Here is an 11,697-nt window from a genome sequence, read left to right as displayed (position 1 = left end):
ATATTGTTCCATTGAGCTATATTTCAGTTTTTGTGCCAGTACCATACTGTTTTGATTACTGTAGCTTTGTAGTATAGTCTGAAGTCAGGGAGCTTGTTTCCTCTATCTCCATTTTTCTTTTTCCAGATTGCTTTGGCTATTCAGGGTCTTTTCTGTATCCACACAAATTTAAAAATTTTGTGTTCAAGTTCTGTGAAAAATGCCATTGGAAATTTAATAGGAATTTTATTGAATGTGTAGATTGCCTTGGGTCCTATAGTCATTTTGACAATATTGATTCTTCCAATCCAAGAATATGGTATATCTTTCCATCTGTTTGTGTCATCTTCAGTTTCTTTTATAATTGTCTTATAGTTTTCAGAGTACAGGTCTTTTGCTCCCTACGTAGATTTATTCCTAGGTATGTTATTCTTTTTGATGTGATGGTAAATGGGGTTGTTTCCTTAATTTCTCTTTCTGATCTTTCACTGTTAGTGTATAGGAATGCAAGAGATTTCTGTATATTAATTTTGTATCCTGCAACCTTACCACATTCATTGATGAGCACTAGCAGTTTTCTGGTAGCATCTTTAGGATTTTCTATGTAAACTATCATGTTATCTGCAAACAGTGACAGTTTTACTTCTTGCTTTCCAATCTGGATTCATTTTCTTTTTCTTCTCTGACTGCCATGGCTAGGACTTCCAAAATTATGTTGATTAAAAGTGGTGAGATTGGATATCCTTGTCTTATTCCTGATCTTAGGGGAAATGCTTTCAGCTTTCCACTGTTGAGTGTGACGTTAGCTGTTGGTTTTTATATATGGCCTTTATTATGTTGAGGTATGTTCCCTCTATGCCCACCTTCCAGAGAGTTTTTAATCATAAATGGACACTGAATTTTATCAAAAGCTTTTTCTGCGTCTATTGAGATGATCATATGGTTTTTATTCTTCAGTTTGTTAATGTGGTGTATCACACTGATTTGCAGATATTGAAAACTTCCCTGCATCCCTGGAATAAATCCTGCTTGACCCTGATGTATGACCCTTTTAATATATTGTTGGAGTCAGTTTCCTAATATTTTGTTGAGAATTTTTGCATCTATAGTCACCTAATGTCACTAATACAGTGATATTAGCCTGTAATTTTGCTTTTTTGTGGTATCTGGTTTTGGTATCAGGGTGATGTTGACCTCATGGAATAAGTTTGGGAGTGTTCCTTCCTCTTCAATTTTTTGGAAGAGTTGCAGAAGGATAGGTGTTAACCCGTCTCTAAATGTTTGATAGAATTCACCTGTGAAGCCATTGGGTCCTGGACTTTTTTTGTTGTTGTAACTTTTAAAATCACACTTTCAGTTTCAGTACTGGTGATTGGTCTGTTCATATTTTCTATTTCTTTCTGGTTCAGTCTTGGAAGATTGTCCCTTTCTAAGAATTTGTCCATTTCTCCTAGGTTGTCCATTTTATTGGCTTATAGTTTCTTGTAGTAGTCTCTTATGATCCTTTTTATTTCTGTGGTGTCCATTGTAACTTCTCCGTTTTCATTTCTAATTTTATTGATTTGAGCCCTCTCACTTTTTTTTCTTGATTAGTCTGGCTAAAGGTTCGGCAATTTTGTTTATCTTTTCAAAGAACCAGCTTTTACTTTCATTGATCTTTGCTGTTGTTTTCTTCATCTCTATTTCATTTATTTTTGCTCTGATCTTTATAATTTCTTTCCTTCTACTAACTTTGGTTTTGGTTTTTCTTTTTTCTCTACTTGCTTTAGGTGTAAGGTTAGGTTGTTTATTTGAGGATTTTCTTGTTTCCTGGGGTAAGACTGTATTGCTGTAAACTTCCCTCTTAGAACTGCTTTTGCTGCATCTGATAAGTTTTGGATCATTGTGTTTTCATTGTCACTTGTCTCTAGGTATTTTTTAATTTCCTCTTTGATTTTTTTTCAGTGACCCATTGGTTGTTGAGTAACATATTGTTTAGCCTCCACGTGTTGTGTGTTTTCCAGTTTTTTTTTCTTGAAGTTGATTTCTAATCTCATACTGTTGTTGTTGGGGAAAAAAATGCTTGATATTTCAACTTCCTTAAGTTTACCGAGGACTTTGCGGTCCAGCATGTGATCTATCCTGGAGAATGTTCTGTGTGCACTTGAGAAGAATGTGTATTCTGTTGCTTTTGGATGGAATGTTCTATAACTATCAATTAAGTCCATTTGGTCTAATGTGTCATTTAAAGGCCTGTGTTTCCTTATTGATTTTCTGTTGGGATTATCTGTCCATTGTTGTAAATTGGGTGTTAAATCCCCACTATTATTGTGTACTGTTGATTTTTCCTTTTATGGCTGTTAGCATTTGCTTTATATGTTCAGGAGCTCCTATGTTGGGTGCATATATATTTACAATTTTTATATCTTCTTCTTGGATTGATCTGTTGATCATTATATGGTATCCTACTTTGTCTTTTGTAACAGCCTTTATTTTAAATCTATTTTGCCTGATATGAGTAATGCTACTCCAGCTTTCTTTTGATTTCCATTTGCTTGGAATACCTTTTTCCATCCCCTCACTTTCAGTCTGTATGTGTCCCTAGAACTGAAGTGCATCTCTTTGAAACAGCATATATATGGGTCTTCTTTTTGTATACATTCAGCCAGTCTTTGTCTTTTGGTTGGAACATTTAATCCATTTACATTTAAGGTTATTAGGGATATGTACGTCCTTATTGCCATCTTGTTGTTTTGGATTTGTTTTTGTATATCTTTTTTCTTACCTACCTCCTTTGTTTTCTTTTGTTGTGATTTGATGACTAACTTTAGTGTTGCGTTTGGATTGCTTTTGTGTGTGTATCTCTTGTAGATTATATGTTTGCAGTTACCATAAAGTTTAAATATAGCCATCTATATCTATATCTATATATATATATATATATATATATATACACACACACACACACACACACACACACACACATACACATACAAGGTTGTTTTAAGTTGCTGGTCTCTTAATTTCAAATGCATTTTCAATACCCTTCATTGGTAGTCTCCTCTTCTCACAATTGCTGGTTTTGATATCATATTTTGTACGTGGATGATTTCCTACCTTTACTGTATGTTTGTCTTTAGTGGTGAGCTTTCCCATTTGTAATTTTCTGTTTCTAGTTGTGGCCTTTTCTTTTCCATCTGGAGAAGTTCCTTTGGCATTTGTTGTAAAGCTGGTTTGGTTTTCCTGAATTCTCTTAGCTTGTCTGTAAACCTTTTAATTTTTCTGTCAAATCTGAACGTGAGCCTTGCTGGGTAGAGTATTCTTGGTTGTAGGTTTTTCCCTTCATCACTTTAAATATATTTTGCCACTCCTTTCTGGCCTGCAGAGTTTCTGCTGAAAAATCAATTGATAACCTTCTGGGGATTCCCTTGTATGCTATTTGTCGCTTTTCCCTTGTGGCTTTTAATATTTTCTCTTTTTTTTTTTTTTTGTCAATTTGATTAATATGCGTCTTGGCATTTTCCTCTCGGGTTTATCCTGTATGGGACTCCCTGCGCTTCCTGGACTTGCATGAGTGTTTTCCTTTCCCGTATTAAGGATGTTTTCAGGTATTATCTCTTCAAATATTTTCTCAGCCTCTTTCTCTCTCTCTTCTCCTTTTGGGTCCCCTGTAATGCAAATGTGTGTTTAACGTTGTTCAAGATGTCTCTTAGACTGTCCTCATTTCTTTTCATTTTTCCTTCTTTATTCTGTTCTGTAGCAGTGATTTCCACCAATCCGTTTTCCATCCACTTATTTGTTCTTCTGATGCACTTATTCTCCTGTTGATTCCTTCTAGTTTATTCTTTTTTTTTCTTTTTGCGGTACGCGGGCCTCTCACTGTTGTGGCCTCTCCCATTGCGGAGCACAGGCTCCAGACGCGCAGGCTCAGCGGCCATGGCTCACGGGCCCAGCTGCTCCATGGCATGTGGGATCTTCCCAGACCGGGGCATGAACCCGTGTCCCCTGCATCAGCAGGCGGACTCTCAACTACTGCGCCACCAGGGAAGCCCTAGTTTATTCTTCATTTCGGGTATTGTATTGTTCATCAATGTTTTCTTTGTTTTTTTAAGCTTCTAGCTCTTTATTCAACATTTCTTGTATCATCTTGGCCCATGCCTCCATTTCTTTTCTGAGATCTGGATCATCCTTTCTATCATTATTGTGCACTCTTTTTCAGGCAGATTACCTATCTCTACTTCACTTAGTTGTTCTTCTGGGGTTTAATCTTGTTCCTTCATCTGGAACATATTTCTCTGCCATCTCATATTATCTCATTTTCTGTGTTTGTGGTCTCCATTCCTCAGGCTGCAGGTCTGTAATTCTTCTTGGTTCTGGTGTCTGCCTCCTGGTGGGTGAACTTGGTCCAGTGGCTTGTGCAGGCTTCTTGGTGGGAGGGACTGGTGCCTGCCCACTGGTGTGTGGAGCTGGGTTTTTCCCTCTGGTGGGCAGGGCCATGTCAAGGGGGTGTGTTTATAGGTGGCTGTTGGATCAGGATGACTTTAGGCAGCCTGTCTGCTGATGGGTGGGGCTGTGTTCCCACCCTGTTGGTTGTTTGCCCTGAGGCATCCCAGCAGTGGATCCTGCAGGCTATTGGGTGGGGCCACGTATCAGTGCCAAAATGGTGAGTTCCGAGAGAGCTCACACCAATGAGTATTCCCTGGGGTGTCTGTCACCAGTGCCCTTGCCCCCACAGTGAGCCACAACTGACCCCTGACTCCCCAGGATACCCTCCATGACCTGCAAGTAGGTCTGGCCCAGGATCTTACAAAGTCACTGCTTTGCCCTGTCTCCCATTGCATGTGAAACCTTGTGTGCATTCTCCAAGAGTGGAGTCTGTTTCCCCCAATCCTGTGGATCTCCTGCACTGAAGCCCCAGTAGCCTTCAATGCCAAATGCTCTGGGGGCTCATCCTCCTTATTTCAGACCCCAAGGCTGGGGAGCCTGATGTGGGGCACAGAACTTTTACTTCTGTGGGAGAAACTCTGCAATATAATTATCTTCCAGTTTGTGGGTTGCCCACCCGGCAGCATGAGATTTGATTATATCACGAAAGTGCCCTGCCTATCATCTCATTGTGGCTGCTTCTTTGTCTTTGGGTATAGAATATCTTTTTTGGTATGTTCGAGTCTTTTTTGTCTATGATTGTTTAGCAGTTAGTTGAGATTTTGGTGTTTTTGTGAAAGGAGATGAGCTCATGTCCTTCTACTCTGCCATCTTGTCTCTTGTCTCTTTATAGACTATTCTCAATGGATTTCCCTTCTTTGCTGAGCTTCAAAGCTTCCAAGATCTTGGCAGCTAGGAAGTGAAAGGCAGCAGGAGGGAGCACAGGGCAGGAATGGCGCCTAGGTGTGTGCCCACAGGGGTGGCTGCCCAAGGGACCCAGAAGCAGAGGGCAAAATGTCCCTCAACTGGATGGAGTGGAGCAGGGACTGTCTTTCATAAATTTCATACTTCTAGAAAAATTTTTTTCCACGTAGAGTAGTCCCTTTAACATTTCTTGTAAAGCCAGTTTAGGGTGCTGAACTCTTTCTTTTAGCATTTCCTTGTCTGTAGAACTCTTTATCTCTCCTTCAAGTCTGAATGATAGCCTTGCTGGGTAGTGTATTCTTGGTTGTAGGTATCTTCCTTTCATTGCTTTAAATATATCATGCCTGCACAGTATCTACTGAGAAGTCAGCTGACAGTCTTACGGCAGTTCCCTTGTACATAACTAGTTGCTTTCCCCTTGCTGATTTTTTAAAATAAAGTTATTTATTTTTGGCTGCATTGGATCTTCATTGCTGCATGCAGGCTTTCTCTAGTTGCAGCTAGCAGTGGCTACTCTTTGTTGCAGTGCGTGGGCTTCTCGTTGCAGTGGCTTCTCTTGTTGCAGAGCATAGGCTCTAGGCACACGGGCTTCAGTAGTTGTGGCATGTGGGCTCAGTAGTTGGGGCTTGCAGGCTCCAGAGTGCAGACTCAGTAGTTGTGGCACATGGGCTCAGTTGCTCCACAGAACGTGGGATCTTCCCAGACCAGGGATTGAACCCATGTCCCCTGCATTGGCAGGCGGATTCTTAACCACTGTGCCACCAGGGAAGTCCCTCCCTTGCTGCTTTTAATATCCTCTCTTTATCTTTGCCATTTTAATTACAATGTGTCTTGTTGTAGACCTTTTTGAGTTGATCTTGTTTGGGACTCTCTGTGCTTCCTGGACCTGGATGTCTGTTCCCTTTTCCAGGTCAGGGAAAAATTCATCTATTATTTCTTAAAATAAGTTCTCTACCACTTTCTCTCTCTTCTCCTTCTGGGGCCCCTATAATGCAAATGTTAGTATGTTTGATGTTGTCTCAGAGGTCTCTTAAACTGTCCTCAGTTTTTTAAATTCTGTTTTCTTTTTTCTGTTCAGTTTGTATGATTTATACTACTCTGTCTTCCAGTTCACTGATCCACTCCTCTGTGATGATCCTCTGTATCATCTAATCTACTAATGATTCCTTCTAGTGTATTTTTTATTTCAGTTATTTTATTCTTCAGATGTTCAGTTCTTCTTTATATTCTCTAACTCTTAGTTAAACTTCCATTGTGTACATCCATTCTTCTCCCAAGTTATCTCCATTTTGCTTAGTTCTTCTTCTTGGGTGTTATCTTGTCTCTTTGTTTTGAACATATTCCTTTGTTGCCTCATTTTGCCTAATTCTGTGTTTATTTCTATGTCTTAGGTAGTAAGGTTACACTTCCTTATCTTGGAGAAATGGTCTTATGTAGGCGATGTTCTATGTGTCCCAGAAGCACACTCTGGTCACCAGAGCTTTATGATCTACGGATATCCCTATATGGGCTGAGTGGGCCCTCCTTTTGTTTTGGAGCCAACTATACTGTGGGCATGCTGGTAGGTGGGGCTGGCCCCTGGTCCAGTTGGCTGGCAGGCCCTGCCTTGCGCGGAGGCTGCTGGCCCCTGGTGGGTGTGTCTAGGTCCTGATATAGCTGCCTGCATGGCCTGGGGGGTCCTGAGGCTAATGCCACCTGCTGGTGAGTAGGGTGAGCCCTGGTGGGGCTGGCTGCAGGGCCCAGGGGTTCTGGGGCTGGTGCTGACCCTCTCTTGGGTGGGTTATGTCCCAGGGCAGCTGGCTGCAGAGCCTGTGGGTCCTGACACTGGCGCTAGCCTGCTGAAGAATCATTCTTAATTCTATTCTGTCCTTCATACCCCACATACAACCCATTAGAAAATCCAGTTGTCTCTACATACAGGAAAATACACCCTGTATTGGACCATCTCTGCTACTATCATCCTATTCCTAACCACCAGTATTTATTGCCTAGACTTCTGCTATTCTTCCTAACAGTCTTCCCTGCTGCCATTCTCCACACTCAATCTATTCTTCCCATAGCAGTCGGCTCAGTCTTACAAAAATGTAGATCAGATGATATCATGCCTCTGCTTGAAATCCTTCAATTGATTTCATCTGACTTAGAATAAAAGTCAAGTTTTTTAATATTGCCTATAAGATCCCACATGATCTGGCCTCTGTCTAGCTCTCTAATTCATCTACTACTACAACCACCACCCCACCCCCACTCACTACTTTCCATCTTCCCAGGCCTTTTATCTATTCCTCAATTCCTCTACGTTTTTCCTTTAGATCTTTGCATTTGGTGTGCTATCTGCCCCCACTCCTTCTTGCTCAGTGCTTTATCTCTAGAATAGATAGCAGCACATGGTAGGCCTTCAGTGAATGAATGTATTTCAGTGATGGCAAAACTAAAACTCAATCACTTGGTGAAGGTGTTACTGCAGTTGTCTTTTGCTGTTTCATCATCTGCTGCTCCCTCTAGTGTCTTGGCTTTCCTGCCTGTATTACTTAGTTCTAGCTGTTCCCATTGACATTGCTGATACCCTCAAAATGATACCCTTAAAATCCAGAATGTTTGCCTCCAAAAGGCAGCCTTGTTTTTTTTCAGGTTGTCAAAAGAAAATTTTGTCCTATTGCTAACACCGGGTTAAGGTATATATTCTGCATCTTCGTTTTGCTTTTGTATAAACTGGCAACGGTCTCTTTAAAATTAGAACTTGTTGCTTCTGGTCTCTGCTGACCTTCCTGCTTTCCTGGTAATTGGCCCTATCAGATGCTACTGTTGGGAATGAAACCTTGTTATTCCAGTATTAGACCCAGTATCAGTTGCTTTTTTTTTTTTTTTTTTTTTGCCGTACGCGGGCCTCTCACTGTTGTGGCCTCTCCCGTCGTGGAGCACAGGCTCCGGACGCGCAGGCTCAGCAGCCATGGCTCACGGGCCCAGCCGCACCGTGGCATGTGGGATCTTCCCGGACCGGGGCATGAACCCATGTCCCCTGCATCTGCAGGCGGACTCTCAACCACTGCGCCACCAGGGAAGCCCTATCACTTGCTTTTTAAATGTGCTGTTTTTTCCTTTTGGAGAGAGTTGGCCTGCCTGGCATCTTCAGTTATCATTCACATACTTCCTTTGTAACAACTGATATGGACATGATATTTTTATGACCTTATGAAATTAATTTTTGATATTTTTAATTAAAAGAACCCAATTAGCTGTCTATGTAAATATTCTGTGTTTCCCTCATATATAATCTTTCATAACTTCTCTCAATTGGTCCACTTTTCTTGTGTTAGTCATCTATCTGGCCTCCTTGTTAAGAAGGTAATAAAGATGCGGGAAGGGCAGAGCAGTGGGCGCCATGAGTGGCTGAGGAACTGTAAGCGTACCTTGGAGCGTTGGGCGGTCCCCCTCCCAAAGCTTCTGGTGTAAAGGCCCTGGGTGCCCCTTGGCATGCCCCATCTTGCAGAGGGGTGCACAGACCATGGCCCTCCAGAGAAGTTGGGTGGCCCCGGGGACGAGTGGCTGCGTTTGTGCAGCTGTTGTAAGCAAGATGTGGCAGCACGTGACCCTGGAACACAAACTCTGATGCCAGTTCCACATCACCTATGTGCACTTTTCTCTGACACTTGGCCCCCAGCAGATGCATCAAAGGATGAATGAAATGAACCTAAGCCCAGTGGGGATGGAGCAGTTTGAAAACAAAACAAAAAAAAAAGGAGTTAATAAAGTTTGACATGTGCTTGAGATAAATTTGTCTAAGAAATTTTAAACAAGTCTTATAGTCCCCTCATTTAAGACACTCAGAAAAAATATCTATTCCTATTAATTTATTCTCTATTTAGGTGAAACATATCTCTATACACCTAGCAATTTAAGGACCAATCCTGTGAGATAGCCCAGACTGCTCTCTAGCTTCCTTCCTCCCTTCTTTCTTCCATCAATCAGTCAATCCTTGTGCTTAAGTATCAAAAATATTTCTTCCTCTCCATTCTTTAACTAATTTCTTTAGTTAATATCCTTGAAGTCTTATCTACAATGTTTTAGGAACCTATTCAATAGTCTCTTTGACTGTAGTCTTATAAACCTAAATTCATCCTCCATATGTTTCCAGGTTATCTTTCTAGAATCCAAATTTTATCCTATGAGTGTCTTGCTTAAAATCCATCAATGTTTTATCTTAGCCTTCAGGTAAAAGCCAAATTCCTTAGAAGGGCATACAGTGCTTCATGATTTGGCTTTCCCTACCTTTATCCTTTATTTCTTACATTTTCTTGCTCTAATAGTGTAGTTTGGATTATATTATTTCCCCACTTAAAACCCTTCAATAGCTTTCCATCCCACAAGAAAAGCCAAAGTCTTAATTTTGCCCATAGGGCCTATATGATATGGCCTCTTTTTAGCTCTTTAACTCGTATACTACCACAGTGTTTCCTTCCCCCTATTAACCACCTTCCCACCCCTGCCAACTTTGCAACCACACTGGCCTTCTTTCTACATGTTCTTGCTTTCAGTCATAGCACTTGCTGGGTCATCTGCTTCCAGAGGAAGCAATAACTTCCTTTTACATTCCTACTTCAGAAGCAGGATGTGTGTGGCTTCTCAGATTGTTTGGTTGGTGATCCCTTCTCTGATTTACCAGGACCTCCTTTTGGACTTTCACTTCTGCATAGTTGTATAAGGTCTAAATCCTTTATATGAATCCCTTATCCTAAAACACTGATAGTGATTCTGCAACCCTGACTAAGTCCTGAATGAAAAGGTTATTGGTACCAAAAGTGTTTCCAGAGGAACAGAACCTAAGGTAGGAATGTGAAATTGGTTCTCCATAGCATTCAGTGACAGAACAGTTACATAAATTATTACCAGTGGTTACCTGCAGTCAAATATCTGTTGCCATTGAACATTTTAGTCAAAATAAAGCAGTTAAGGAATGTGGGGTTAGTTAGTTGCTTTATGTGTACTAGCGAACCTGGAGAAAGAAAATGATGAGATCGGAGTTTTAAATGTTTAGCTTAAGTTCATGGTACAAATAGAAGTATGTCTATGTATCTATATCAATATCTATACGTACATCTCTATTTCTGTTGACAAAAAGGTGGAATTCTAAATGTATATAGTAGTTTATGACTTTTTTGTTTGTATGCTTGGTTTCGGTCAGATAATAATACAACACAAGAACATTTATTCAGTCTTAAAAAGGTTTTCTATGAACAGTTAAAAATGAAAAAATATAGAAAAAAATCATATGAAAAGATGCCCAGACTCACCAATTAAAATAATGAGACATCAACTTTTGACTGTGAGTTTGGCAGAAATTCAAACAATTTTCTAATTATTTCTTAGTACAGTGAAACTCAGAACTTAGAACAGTGAAACTCAGAACAATGAAAACCTATTTCTAAAATCCATTAAAATAATTAATAGAATGTCTGGTATTGATCAGGGTGAAGATAGCTAAAAAACTGGTAGTAATCATTTCTGGAGTAGGGGCTTTTGATTCAGTCCTAGCCAGTCATCACTGAAATTTGTACTTCTGATTAGGGCAACTAAGTGTATATGCTGAAATACTGTGAAATAATTTACAGACAGCAATAACAAGTTTATAGTAGGAGTGAAACAGTTTATAGTAGATATAAAACAGAATTCAGAAGGAATAAAAGTGAAAGTTCCCTTTTCTCCCAGCTTTATCAGTTCCACTCCCCAAGGGTAACATTGTTTAACTTTTCTATTAGTATCTAGAAATTCTCAGTATGTATAAATACCTTTCAAGGTCTAGTCATGAAAATAGAAACCATACTAATATTTCAAACTACGTAGATTTACTTAATATAGGGAATTACCCACCCAGGACTCACAGCAGCTAACTAGCTGTGGTATTTTTGAGGTGGGACAGCTTGTGATAGGATGACCAAGACAAGGTGGAGGTTACAGCCAGAGTTGTGTTTTGCTGCTACAGAAATGCTGACAGAAAGTACAAACATGAAGAAAATGCCTTTCCCAATTTGGAAACTCCTGCTAGTGTCTCTGGTTTGCAGAGCCTAGACAGAAGGCAGCCATCAAGGGAATCTGGGAAATTAGTTTGCTGAGTCACAGCCCCAGTATTAAAGAGTAGTAGAGAAGGGTAGGCCTGCTGCTGTGATACAAGTGTATAACTAGCAAAACATACATAAACACAACACATACACACACCCAAACACACTTACGTTTCTATGTGTCACATCAGAAATGGTAGGGGACCCAAATCATACCATCACATCTCTTTCTCTCTGGATTCTTTCAAGTGGAGGAAACAAGAAATGATCACCAGGTGAATCACAAATTGGATTTCTTAATTTGAGCAAGTACTCCTAAACCCTAAACATCAGT

Source organism: Delphinus delphis, chromosome 2 (genome assembly GCF_949987515.2).
Source record: "Delphinus delphis chromosome 2, mDelDel1.2, whole genome shotgun sequence".
Lineage (NCBI taxonomy): Eukaryota > Metazoa > Chordata > Mammalia > Artiodactyla > Delphinidae > Delphinus > Delphinus delphis.
The sequence above is the reverse complement of the archived record's forward strand: the minus strand, read 5'-3'. Positions refer to the sequence as shown.